At 41.6% G+C, this 14,028-nt stretch overlaps 1 pseudogene across 1 annotated transcript; it reads right to left on the reverse strand.

The window, feature by feature from the left end:
* Positions 1–345: 345 nt before the first annotated feature.
* Positions 346–13,157, reverse strand: LOC116546046 (annotated as a pseudogene). Its single transcript, XR_004266559.1, has 9 exons — positions 12,786–13,157; positions 11,954–12,130; positions 9,042–9,230; positions 8,473–8,958; positions 7,247–7,369; positions 6,165–6,312; positions 5,650–5,825; positions 1,296–1,457; positions 346–879 (listed from the first exon to the last, which is right to left on the reverse strand). The product of XR_004266559.1 is annotated as a ribosome biogenesis protein BMS1 homolog (transcript).
* Between the last annotated feature and the right edge of the window lie 871 nt (positions 13,158–14,028).

The following is a 14,028-nucleotide window of genomic DNA, read 5'->3' on the forward strand; positions in this document are numbered from 1 at the left end:
TACCTCACTGATACATACAATTTCCTTGGTCTCTGCACCTGAGACAACAATCTCCTGGTCTAAAGCTTTAAAAAAGTACTTATTGTTACCTCATCACTATACTAATGTGCAAAACATATGAAATAAGATAGGAAATGTCCACGAGGGCCAGTGATCAAAGGAAATAACAGACAAAAAACCCCAAAAAACAAAAACACTATACACCCTTCCCTAAAAGTTTACATGAGAGCTGAGGGTTCAAGTGAATATTTCTTTCCCTTCTGGAAGAGGCCTCATGAAGGTGGTAGAATAAATAATTATCCACAAAGAATTGTCAGGCATTCATCCCTAGTGAAAACTACTAAGTCACAACTAACAACAAAAAAAAATTTTAATGATATTTTTATAGTACAAATAACTAAACTGAGGCAGGCAGAGGGAAGTAGGAGAATCCACACAACCACAGCTATAGCACTTTAAATCTTGACAGCCCCAGGTGCTGAGAATGAACGCGGGTCCCAGCAGCCCAGGCTTCTCTGTTCCTCCTCTCACAGGCATAGCCTGGGTAAAGACATCTCTTGGGCTCTTGCCCCGACTTGTCCATTCATAAGCATTCCAACTGTGATGTTTGAAACTGTCTACCTCCGCAGATCCACCCAGTCCAAAGGCTCACTGCAGTTGCCCCTCAGCCCCCTTCAAACTAGACTTCTGGTTTCTTCTTTCCTTCTGCCCCTGAATTCGGAAGAGCTTCTTCCTGAGGTCCTTCTGCCACTTCAGCTTCTCCTCTTCCTCCTTCTGCTTGGCTCTGAAGTGCTCTTTATTGTGTAGGTGCTGCTGCTCCTTGACCTTCTTCATCTTCTGACTATGCACGGTACTCAGAGCATCCAGCAGCGTGAGCATCAAAATGCTCTCTCAGTCACCGCACACTCGCATCCTAAGCACTAAGACTAGGGGCAACCCACGATTCAAATGAATATTAACTGCACGAAAATGCATTCTGCGCTAGGAAGTCATTGTTGGCATGGAGACACAGATGTGATTGCATTTTACCTTTAACACCGCTGTTCATCATTCAGTGGACACTGTACAGCTAACAAGGACAGAAGGGTTCCCCAGCCGTGTGTCTGTTATCCCCCATTCAAAAGCACAGGCAGAGCAGGACCAGGCAAAGGAAGGGAAATGGACTCTGGTTCTTCCTCTGACTTTAGTTTCAATGCCCTGAATAACTGAGACTGCATCAGAAACATGAAGTGTGCTGCTAAGAGTGTTCTCTTCCTATCTAAATGCAGCGTGCAGTATGGCATGGGCGACAGTACCTTTCTTTCATGAGGCTCGCGTATGACGGCTGGTCTCCGCCTGTCCTTTGGCACCTTGCCTGCCTTTGCTTGGGTCTTGGGCTTGTTCTTAAATGGCAGGGCCTTCAGCAAGGCTTTTGGAATGTGCAGTGAATTAAAATGTTTCTTTTGCCTCAGGATTGGCTGAAAAGAAAAATAAGGACTGTGTCATATTCAAATTATGATCAATGTGCATTTAAAACTTCTGCATAAAATCTTCTCATTGGGTTGACTTTTCCACAAGATCAGTAAATAGAGTCCGCTGGCCCTGAGAAATCAGGACTCAACTATCCGCCAAATATGGACTGTCTCAGTGGACACCCACAATTCTCAGTAAACAGAGGAACAGAGAGCTTATACTTACAACTCTCCCCCAAAACCCACTGTGTCCATTTCTATGGTATGGAACTATGGGGTTTCAACAGAGCAGATGAATAGACCCAAGCTTTCTTTTAATGAAAATTTCAGGCCTTGTCTTTTGTTCACTGAGGTGGTTGTTTCCCAGTCTACCAAAAATAATCTAGCTTTTCACCTTGACTATCAACCACTCTGGATTTTTTTTTTTTTTGAGATGGAGTCTCACCCTGTCATCCAGGCTGGAGTGGAATGGCATGATCTCGACTCACTGCAACCTTCACCTACCAAGTTCAAGCGAGTCTCCTGTCTCAGCCTCCCGAGTAGCTGGGACTACAGGCACACCCCACCATGCCCATCTAAGTTTTGCATTTGAAGTAGAGATATGGTTTCACCATGTTGGTCAGGCTGGTCTCGAACTCCTAATCTCAGGTGATTCACCCACCTTGGCCTCTTAAAGTGCTGGGATTACAGGCATGAGCCACCATGCCCTGCCAATCTGGATTTAAGGACCATTCTTCCTTCAGTCAGCAGCCAAAGTGTCCTGATGCCTGATTCTAATTAAGAAGTTTAACTTTGTTCTATTTCTGATGGAAGGCTGGCTGAAAGAAGGGAGACTCAAATGACAGATGAAGGCAAAATACTCTACTGAATTTCCAAGGTAATCTTAACTTCTGTTTAATCAAGCTGACCCAGTTTCTTAACTGCCTCATAAACACTGTTAATAAATTGAAAGTTTTGTCCTAGGCTTTTATTAAAGTCAACTATATAGAAAAAGTTTCTCCTATGTCTTAAAATTTATTATTAAAGACATCATCTTAATAATCTTTCATATTCTCTGTTTAGGAACCCAAATTGTTTTCAAATTCAAGAATTCAGGGAAATCCTACATCTTACAAAAGAGTAGAATGAACAAGGGGCACCAAAGTGTATTTTAATAAAAATTCATGTAAGATAGTTCAAAATTTCATTAACTATATTATATAAAATAAAAACCTAGGAGACTTCTGTTTCTAGCAGAGTGGCAGACTGATGCCTTGAACAACCCTCTTATTACAAAACTGCATACTCCACAAAAAAGAACAAATCTTTTCAAATGCATTGTTAAGCTTTGAGGAGAATAATGAAAGTTCTAAGAAACCAACATCTAAATAAAAACAGAAGTCCAGACAGGCACTGAAAACCTAAAATTAAAAAAAAAAAAAAAAAAAAAAAAAACCTGAAAAAGCCAGCTGTCAGCAAGCATGTGCAACAGCAGGAACTCTTTAAGCTGCTGGTGGTGGTAGATGCCAAGCCACTGCACCCCCAGAACAGGACACAAAAACCTCAGCACTGAAGCAGAGCACAGGTGCCCTGGAGCTCCCACCCCACCCAGGAAGCCTCCAGCAGAAGTGTGTGTGCCCCTGAGCACCTGCAAGTCCAATATCCAGACCTTAGTATTCAGGGCCATGGGATGATGACCAAAAATGGAAAACCATTTTACCCACCAATGGATAAATGGTGATGCAATCATATAATGGAACTCAACAATGAGAATAAATGAATGTCTGCCATAGACAAAAACATGGATGTGTCCTATAATACTGAATCAAAGAAGCTAGGCTCAATAGCATGTGCTTTATTTTATAAAAGTCAAAACCAGGCACAACAAATCCACATCAGGAACTGGGAAAGCGGCTATTTTGCGGGGCAGGACAGCAGTGCCTGGGAGAGGTCACAGGGTGAGGCTACTGCTTGGTCCAGGGTGTGGCAGCTTGGTGGCCACACTGTTCATCTAAGTGCACACTTAGGATTTGGGCACTCTTCTGTATGTACATTAATATTTCAGTAAAAAGCTTATTGAAACATTCAAACTTCTGTAAAAACCCACATTGCTTCAACAGAAACCCAGCTGACAAAAGAAATCAAGAAAACAACCTTATTTATAATAGTATCAAAGAAAAACAAAAACTTAGGAATAAATTTAACCAAGAAGGTGAAAGATATGTACACTTGAAAATCATCAAACATTGATGAAAGAAATTTAGACATGAACAAATGGAAAGATGTCCTATATTTATGGATCGGAAGAACTAATATTGTTAAAATGTTCACACTACCCAAAGCAAATATACAGATTTAACACAATCATCAAAGTTCTGATGGCATTCTTCATAGAACAGAAAAAAAAAAAAAAAAACCCTGGCTCGCCTCTATAATCCCAGCATGTTGTAAGGCCGAGGCAGGCAGATCATGAGGTCAGGAGTTGGAGACGAGCCTGGACACCATAGTGAAACCCCGTGTCTACTAAAAATACAAAACTTTGCTGGGCATGGTGGCATGTGCCGGTAGTCCCAACTACTTGGGAGACTGAGATTGCAGTGAGTCGAGATCATGCCACTGCACTGCAGCTTGGGTGACAGAGTGAGACTTCATCTCAAAAAAACAAAAACAAAAACAACACACACACACAAACCCCGAAACAAACAATCCTGAAATTCATATGGAACCACAGAAAACCCCAAACAGCCAACAGATTACTGTGAAAGAAAAAGTTGGATCCATCACACCTCCTGATTTAAAATTGTATTACAAAGCTATAGTTAACAAAACAGTGTGGTACTGGCATAAAAACAAACAAACAAACAAAAATCAGACCAATGGAACAGAACAGAGACCTTTGAAATAAATCCAAACATATACTGTCAAATAATTTTTGACAAGGACAAACAAGACAACACAATGGAAAAAAAGACAGTCTCTTCAATAATAGTGCTGGGAAAACTGGATTTTCACATGCAAAAGAATAAAATTGGATCCTGATCATACACCATACACAAAAATCAACTCAAAACAGATAAAAGACCCAAATAAGACCTGAAACCATAAAACTCCTAGAAGAGAACAAAACGGGAAAGCCTCTTGACAGTGGACTTAGTAATAATTTTTTGGATTTCCCATTACAAGCGAGGCTACAAATGCAAATATTTGAAACAAGGAGGACTGCACCAAACTAAAAAGCTTCCGCACAGCAAAGGAAACAACCAACAAAATGAGAAGGGAATCTACAGACTGGAAGAAATATTTGCAAACCACATATCTGATAAAGTGTTAATATTCAAAATCTGGTAAAGAACTCTTACAACTTAATAGCAGACAAACGAGCCAGTTGATAAAATGGGTCAAATAAGAAATGACCAGTAGAAACTGGGGGATGTACAATAAAAGGTACAAAGCAGCAGACATGTGGGATGAACAAGTTAGAGATCTAATGTACATCATGTGGCTATAGTTAATAAAAATGTATTGTCTTTGGGATTTTTGTTAAATTAGTAGATTTTAGCTGTTCCTGTTACACAACAAAATGTAACTATGTGAGATGGCAGACACATTGTTTCACTATAATAACCAGTTTACTGTCTATATGTATCCTTTAAGATCACGTAGTCAACCTCAAATATACAAAATAATTTTCTTTTTTTTGAGATGGTGTTTTGCTCTTCTTGCCCAGGCTGGAGTGCAATGGCACAATCTCGGCTCACCTCAACCACCGCCTCTCAGATTCAAGCAATTCTCCTGCCTCAGCCTCCTGAGTAGCTGGGACTACAGGTGCATGCCACCACTCCTGGCTAATTTTTTTGTATTTTTAGTAGAGACGAGGTTTCACTGTGTTAGCCAGGATGGTATAGATCTCCTGACCTCATGATCCACCTGCGTCGGCCTCCCAAAGCGCTGGGATTACAGGCATGAGCCACTGTGCCGGGCTATAAAATTTATTTTAAAAAAGAAAAGTTTGTCTTCAATCCAGAAAGAAACACTATTACCACTTTTTTGGTGTTCTGTTACAAAATATTCCATGAATATACAACTGTTCAATCAAATTCAATGTTAGACTTTATACTTGGACATTCAAAGCATGTAAGACATTATAGAAAAGTGTCTATGTGACTCCCTGTCTGCAGAGCACAGGCTGCATCTGCACTAACGCACATGTGACTGCTACCTTATACAGAGAGTCCTTGTGTGCCTTTAGTCTGATGCCATGGGCGAGCCTGAGTTGACCTGTGGTCCGCATTCCTGAACAGGTGTCTTTTTCACCCACTGGTTTCAACAAAGATGTTACTGGGTTATAGGAGGCTGGGATTGAAACTGGATACCAAGTTCGCATGAAGACAATAGCTGAAAAGAGAGGTACTTTAACATTTTCAAAAGAAGATTCACATCCATATTGCAAAGAAACAAAGAACAAAATCTGCACTCCAAACTTCTTTACCTGGTGGCAAAGTATGTGAAGAGAAAGCTCGTTAAGAAAACTACTCTCATAGATCACAGTACTGTTACTTGGTGTGACCAGGGGACTGCAGACACAAGGTGCATGGGCACATCGCATAAAACTGGGAGATCTAATACTGGAGCTGCTCAAATCTCTAGAGACCTGACTCTAGCCTCTGGTCACACTGGCTACAAGTCAAGCATGAATGGTAACACCCTTCCCTGAACACCACACTAGACACTCACCGCTCATCAGCAGCTTATCCTCAAAGCTGGCCCGGAAAGCTCCTTCTGGAGCCCGGAGAGCTTTCTTGATCTGCCCCCTTATCCCACTGACAGTTCGAATCATAGCACCTTCAAATTAGGCCACTTCCAAGGCAGAATTAAACATTCCCTACAGGTATAGCAAGATAAAAACATACACACACACTTTACACTTTATATACTTATATGCTCATATACTTTATGCTTACTTCTTATCTGAAACACACATCACTGGTTAAAGAACAAAAACGATGCACTGACAGGTGATAAAATAATCAAACTGTACTTGCCCCTGAAAGTGGAATTACTACCTCAAAAATAATACAACTCTTTCATTTTTCCCAGAATAATCATGTGGGTTTATGGGCATGCTCATCACTGCTGTCTGTGTGGAAGAGAAGATCAAAGAGGGATTTACTGAACTGAACTGGCCTAGGCAGCCTTTGCTGACATCTCTCAGACTGGACCGCAGCCCAGACCCTTTTACTCAGGTGCATGCACTTAGAACATGAAAACAGTAAGATAAATGCCAGTGGTATTATTACTTTATGTTGCAAGAACATTTTATGATCTTCCTAACTGTTGTTTTTAATGGAAACATCCCCACTAAGAAAACTGTCAATAAATGCTGCTCAAACTACCCTCCCCAGATACTGGAAACCAGTACATCCATTTCTCTGTACCTTTGCCAAGTTGTCTGCGAATGCTTTGTCTATTTTCCTACTGAATGGTTAGGCAAACTTGTGATTTTTTTTCCCTTTCTTAACACAAATCCCAAAAGTAGGAAATAAAACCCAGTGGATAAAATGATGTATTTTCAATATGAGTTCTGCAGCAGTCTCACATGGAAGTCATGAGTAACAGCCTCAATTCCTAAATAGCTGTTACTACTGCTTTTTTGAGCATAAGTAACACAGAATATAGACAGCAAACAAAGAAGACACGAGGCTGATAAAAAATTTCAAATACTTTTCTAACAATATGAGGCCCATATTTTAGTATTTCATTCCTTTTCTCAAACAATGTGGACATTTATAAATATGAGAATATTTAGATATACAGACCTTAATAAATGAAGTGTTCTTGAAAATTTTATATGGAAAACCAGTTAGCTTTAATTTCTTCACAATTTTTATGGATTTATCCAGATCAAGGACAACTCCTGTGGCAGCTATCCGGAAATCAGGCCAACAGGAATCCCAAAATTTGAAAATAGGAATAATATCAGCAAGAGAAAAACTTCAATTCTATGTGACACAATAAATTACCAAAGTGAATTTTACTTACAATAGCTAAGAAAAACAAGAGAGACCATCTGAACTTGCAACCCAGTGGTTTGATAAAAGCAATGCAAAACTTTAAAACTGGTAAGCCAAAGTAATAAGGATGACTTAAGACTGGGTGTGATGGCTCACGCCTGTAATCCCAACACTTTTTGGGAGGCTGAGGTGGGTGGATCACCAGAGGTCAGGAGTTCAAGACCAGCCTGGCCAAAATATGGCAAAACCCCATTTCTACTAAAATACAAAAATTAGCTGGGCATGGTAGCGTGCACCTGTAATCCCAGCTACTTGGAAGGCTGAGTCAGGAGAATTGCTTGAACCCAGGAGATGAAGGTTGTGGTCAGCCGAAATCATACCACTGTACTCCAGCTCAGACAACAGAGTGAGACTCTGTCTCAAAAAAACAAAACAACAACAAAAAAGGGTTACTTGAGTACTTTCCTGCGACTGATTTCAGAGGAACATAATTTCACTATAATAATCTATTTGGAATGAAATGGAAAAGAAAAATGCAGTTGCAATGTTTAGGAAATTAAACTTTGGATCTTCAGGGCAGATTCCAACTGCTCATTATTTTGCTTTCTTCTCTATTAAATAGGACCAATAAACCTTGCCCTGCCTGACTGTTCAAATGAAAATGGAATGAACAGACTGCTACTCCAGCATGGCTGCAGGAAGCCTCATGTCTGGCTGGTCTCTGATGGCTCTTCACAACCTCATATAGTGCTCAGCACATGGCGAGCACTGCTTAAGTACTTGCTTAGATAAATACATCCAAAAAATGCACATAAATAGAAAATGTCTTCAGTACCATAATCCTTCCATCTCTCCTCCTATACTCCCACACCCTACTGAAAAGGATGTAGGAAGATTAAAAGCAAAGGGAAATTTACTTTATATTACAAAAAATGAGTAATTTTCAACTTAAAGTCTCATGTACATAATAACCCACAATCAGGATATATTTCTCAAACCAATCTGTAAAAGAAATTATCCAAAATAGTTACCATTATGCCACTGACAGACTGTACTGCCAAGAAACCAGTTCCCTGTGGAGTGACAGGGCCTTAAAGGAAAAGGAAAAAAAGAAATATAGCAAACGATTAATTTTAGATTCTAGGTTTACATATTGGATATGAACATTTACATCTGGATACAAATTTACCTATATACTCCAAACTACCTTCCCTCTCCCAGAAAAGAGAAAAATCTTAGGAGTGGAATTTTATGAAAGGAAAAGCACAAAGCTGTAATGATGCAGACTGTAAGGTTTAATCTTGGCAACAAGCAACTTATTGTAACCATATTTTACCCCAAAAGGTTGCTCTGCAATGCATGTACTGTGTCATGTACTTTAGAAGCCTTTGTCTTCCATTGTGGTCTTCAATATAACAGAGTGGGATGGTCTGAAAGCTCCTCCACCCTACAGAAAATATGACTGGATCTTGGAACTTGAGGATTTTCTTATACCAGCGATGTTTCTTCAGATGCATCTGAGGGGATGAAAGGGTAAGATGACTGACGGAAGGGGAATCCACAGAGCCTCAGGCACCAAATATGCAGCAAAGGGACCCACCTGCACGTATCAAACATTGCCCTCACTGTTGCCCAAGCCACCCAGGAAAATGGGGTAATGGGGGTCAAAGTTCTGCACAAATTTGCAGGGAACATTTTCAATCTCAATGCAGACGTACATACCAGGTCAAAAACCCTCATACTGAACTCTGGCTTCATCATCTTGATCCTCAAATTCTGCACAGTTCAGCTGTACATGACAGGAAAAAAAAAAATCCACATGCCATTATCTGTAATAAACATAAAATTGACATGAACAAATTAGCAACTTCTAAGTAAAGAACTGTGGACAGAATTACGTAGGCTTTAACCTATTAAAAATACCACACATTTGGCTGGGCACAGTGGCTGACGCCTATAATCCCAGCACTTTGGGAGGCAGAGGTGGGTGGATCACTTGAGGTCAGAAGTTTGAGACCAGACTGGCTAACATAGTGAAACCCTATCTCTACTAAAAATACAAAAATTAGCTGGGCCTGGTGGTGTGTGCCTGTATTCCCAGCTACTCAGGAGGCGGAGGTGAGAGAATCGCTTGAACCCAGGAGACAGAAGTTGCAGTGAGCTAAGATCATGCCATTGTACTCCAGCCTGGGCAACAAAGCAAGAGTCCATCTAAAACACAAACAAACAAAAAAACAACTACTACACATTTTACCTCTACAGTCTGCTCAGAATGTGTCAACTGTTTTCTTCCCTGCTGCTCCAAGGGACAGCAAATGTAGACAACTCTGTGGAGCCCTGTGTGCCCAAACACTGGAAACGTCCCCAGTCCACACCTTCTTTCCTTCTCTACAAGCAATTCTTTCACACTTTTCCCCTGTCTTCAAACACCCAACACCTCCCTCACCTTCACTTATCTGACGGCTGTTTACTGATTCATCCAAACCCAGAAGAACCTCCACAGTCAACCCTCTACCAGGGTTTCCTCCCGTATCCAGCCTTATCAGAGCTCTGACTTAGCCCATAGGAGAGCTATGTGTGGCTATTTAAATTAATTACAATTACATAATATTTAAAATGCAGTTCCTCAGTCATACTAGTCACACTGGAAGTGGTCCTTATCAGTCTGTGGCCAGGGTTACAATATTGGGAAGCAGAGACGTGCGTCTCCATGATAACGGAGAGTTCTACAGGCAGCTCAGGCACAGATGATCTGTCCATGCCTCCACTCAGGGCCACACATCACTTGCTCACTAGTCACCATCCACTCTTCCTGGACTTTATTCCAATGGCTCTTCTCTGTTATTTCTCTTATCGCAAAACCTTTGATTCCACTTCTCCCACCAACAACTGCTCCATTCCTCTGCTTCTCTCCACAGCAAAGCCCCACAAAAGTTTTCTGCAGTCACAGTCTCCAGTTCCTCTGCTCCATTCTCCTACATCCATGAAAAGTGGCGCTTGCCAAGATTCCTGAAGGCCTCCACGCCCCTCCTCCAGCGGCCAACTCTGCCTTGACGAGTTACCATGGCAGTGGGATCTGAACAATGTGTCACCTCAGTGTACAGCTGGCCTCCTGCATGCCTGCATGCTCACACTGCTTCTCCCTCCTGGGCACTGCTCAAGCCTCACCACCATAGTCGCCCCTCTCACCCACACCAGTCCTGCTCCTCCCACTCACTCTGCACTCACTCCCTGGTCACCTCACAGCTTTATGTGGCATCTACATGTTAAGAGCTGTTCATCTAAGTCCCTAGCTAGTCCTCTCTCTCTAGACCTGACACTCCGCTTGTTTGCATGACACCCAGCCAACCCAAACACCATCCTCCCAAAGCTGCATCCATAGAGCGTTTTCTGTCTAACTTACAACAATCCACCCTTCCGGGAACTTCCACACCCTTCCGGGAACTTCCAGTTGTCAACCTCATTTCCTCTCACACACCCCACATTCAGTCCACCAGGAAATCCTACTGACCCAGCTTCCAAATAAAGTATATCCAGTTTGATTCTTTGTCTCATCGCCACTGCCAACCCTCTGGTTTGTGCCACCCAAATGATCTCTTGGCAGAGTGATCTGATTACCTCAATGTCTCTCCTCTGCTCAAAACCCTCCAAGGACTCCCATTTCAGAGTGAAAAATTCAGTCTTTTACAATGGCCTACAGGCTCTAGGTCATTTTAAATTATAAATGGTGTGAAGCAAAGACTTCAGAGTTAGCTTATTCATGTCTGTCAAAGGTCAACACAGACTTGCAACTACTAAGCTAATACCTAATCAGGAGACAGTTCTTTGATTAGATGAAGACCTAGGGTGAGCAGAGCCTCTCAACTCCCTTTCACAAATTGTATACCTAATCTGTTTCAGCTTACAGACATACTCCTGGCCCCACTAACAAGGTGCAACTCAGATGCTTGCCATCAACTGTACACACATTTGTGTCTGTCTTCTTCAGAATGAGATCACCACCTCCAACAGCCTGCTCAGCACCCCCAGGCAGGAGGGCCACACCATCTCCCTTTATCTCCACATCTGACCTTACACTCCACATGTCCTTCTGAACTTTGACCAGGATGAGTTTTCAGAGCACTCCTCCTGGGAGCTCTGGTGTGTCCATAAGCCACAAGGGCCACTGATCGCCTGCTATTAAAATCAGGGAGCAGCGATCGGAATAGGCAGCCAAGGCTTGCACTAAAGCAAACACTGTCTCAGATCACTACACTGTGAAAGTCTCAAAAGCAGAGACCATGTCTCAGTCATTTCTGTTTCCTAATTCTTGGTACAAAATAGGTATGGATATTTTTCTGGTGATCTTCTGACTACAAAAACAATGAGCTCACTGCATGAATAAACACACTCAAATCATCTCTACCCAGAGTCCAAATGAATGGCAGAGAAGCAGGATAGGAAGCAGAAACCCAAAGTCAGATTCCTGTGCTATGACAGTCTTGATGGCTGAGAGGAACTGAGGTTTCTCACCTCTGCTTGTTTCTGCATTTCTCCTTTGAGATCATCAAAATATGTGCTTTCTCCTTCATCATATTCTGCATCAAACATCTCCTTCAATTTTCTCTTCTTATCCAAATGCTTTTTCTTGGCACTTTCCTCTTCATTGGGGTCAATTTATTCCTTAACTTCTTTCTCTACATCTTCATTCTTAAATTCCCAGAAGAAAAAATTTTGTATACATTTATGAAGGCCTTTTCTTTAAACATTAGATTTTTTAAAGTTTTATTTGAACAAAAATTTTAGCAAAAATCTGTTATCATTACCAATAAAACAAAACAAAATACGACATTTGTCTCTGAATTACTTGATATTGCTACAGGAAATGGTTACATCTGCATTACAATTAGTTTCCATTCCTTAAGCTGGCTGGGAACACAAACTGGAATAAAAATAACAGACATGTCCCTCACCCGGATGCCCCCAGACCCTGTTCTAAAAAAATATTAGGGAGAACAGGGACTTTGTTCTTTTAAATTTAAATTTAGAGAAGAGGACAATTAAATTTAAGAAGAGGACAATGATGGCAATGGTGGAATGTAACCCCAAGGAGCTAAGACTTCCATGAATGAAAAATCACAGTGGACTTGGCAAATGACGGGCAAGAAGCAGTAGTACGTGTCATCCGAAACTTAACAAGTAAACAAGAAAGCTTATCTCTGGTCCCCACATCCTGACCTTTTAGGAAGGAATCCATTCATCCAGTCTGCAATCGTCACATATCACAAGTCAGATTTGCATTTCTCAATGTGGGCCTCTCTCAGAACACAATGACCAAGAACAGCCAGTCATAGCAAAGTCATACCTGAGTAATGGGGCCTGATTTCCCCTTGTGCACATACCCTGTTTCCAAGTCTTCAAAGTCACCATAGAGCTCCTCTGGAAAAGAACACCCAAAGGCTGCTCTGTGAGCCAGGCATGCATGTGTCGCTGGTCCCACCCGCCACAGGCCCACAGTGTGCTCCATGTTCCAAGCCTCATTCTCACTGTTCCCATCATTACAAACACAGGCAGAACTTTGCACTCAGGAATGCTTCAAAAAACAGTATTTCGTCATCTCTTTAGGTAAACTAAATGGACCTGAGCCGCATTTCCACACTTCACGTCAAAATGCAGATCTCAATTTTTCCAGTATAGATAATGGACATTCTTTTTTTTTTTGATGTGGAGTCTTGATCTGTCACCCAGGATGGAGTGCAGTGGCACAATCTCAGCTCATTGCAATCTCCACCTCTTGGATTCAAGCAATTTTCCTGCCTCAGCCTCCAAGCAGCTGGGATTACAGGTCCCCACCACTGGGAAAGGCTAATTTTTGTATTTTTAGTAGAGATGGGATTTCACCATATTGGCCAGGCTGGTCTCGAACTTCTGACCTCATAAACCACCCACCTTGGCCTCCCAAAGTGCTGGGATTACAGGCGTGAGCGACTGGGCCCGGCCAATGGATGCTCTTGATGAGAGACACAGGTCTGTGTCCCCCAAAACTAATAGTTCAAAGAGTGAATAGAAAAGCCCCATGCTGATACCAGCATATGTGAAAAAGAGACTCAGTGTAAGTTCAACATGACACAATTGTGTAACACACCTAGGGGAAATCTTAGATTCTATAAAACATAGCATTTAGATCAAGAGTACAGCCCCAAACCACACCAAATCCATGGGAAGAGCTCATTCACTCATTCATTTCTTCATTTGTTTTTGGAGCTCTGAGCTCAATTATAGGTCTCACTCTTAAAAGAAATTGACAAGCAAGGCTGGGTGCAGTGGCTCATGCCCATAAACTCAGCACTTTGGGAGCCCAGGAGATGGAGTTTGCAGTGAGCCATAATTGCGTCACTGAACTTCAGCCTGGGTGACAGAGTGAGACCCTGTCTCAAAAAAAGAAAAGAAAAGAAATAAAAGAAATACACAAGTTAAAACTCATTTGGGAGGCAACATTTTAAAGGCTACTAAAACATTTTCACATAAGAGCCAAAGAACCAGGTAGAAGATATAACAGATAGGAGGCTCCTATTTGTAACAAAAGCAAAAAAGGATAAAAGAGAAAT

The sequence above is a fragment of the Sapajus apella genome, unplaced genomic scaffold (genome assembly GCF_009761245.1).
Source record: "Sapajus apella isolate SASKATOON/1434 unplaced genomic scaffold, GSC_monkey_1.0 scaffold545, whole genome shotgun sequence".
Classification (NCBI taxonomy): domain Eukaryota; kingdom Metazoa; phylum Chordata; class Mammalia; order Primates; family Cebidae; genus Sapajus; species Sapajus apella.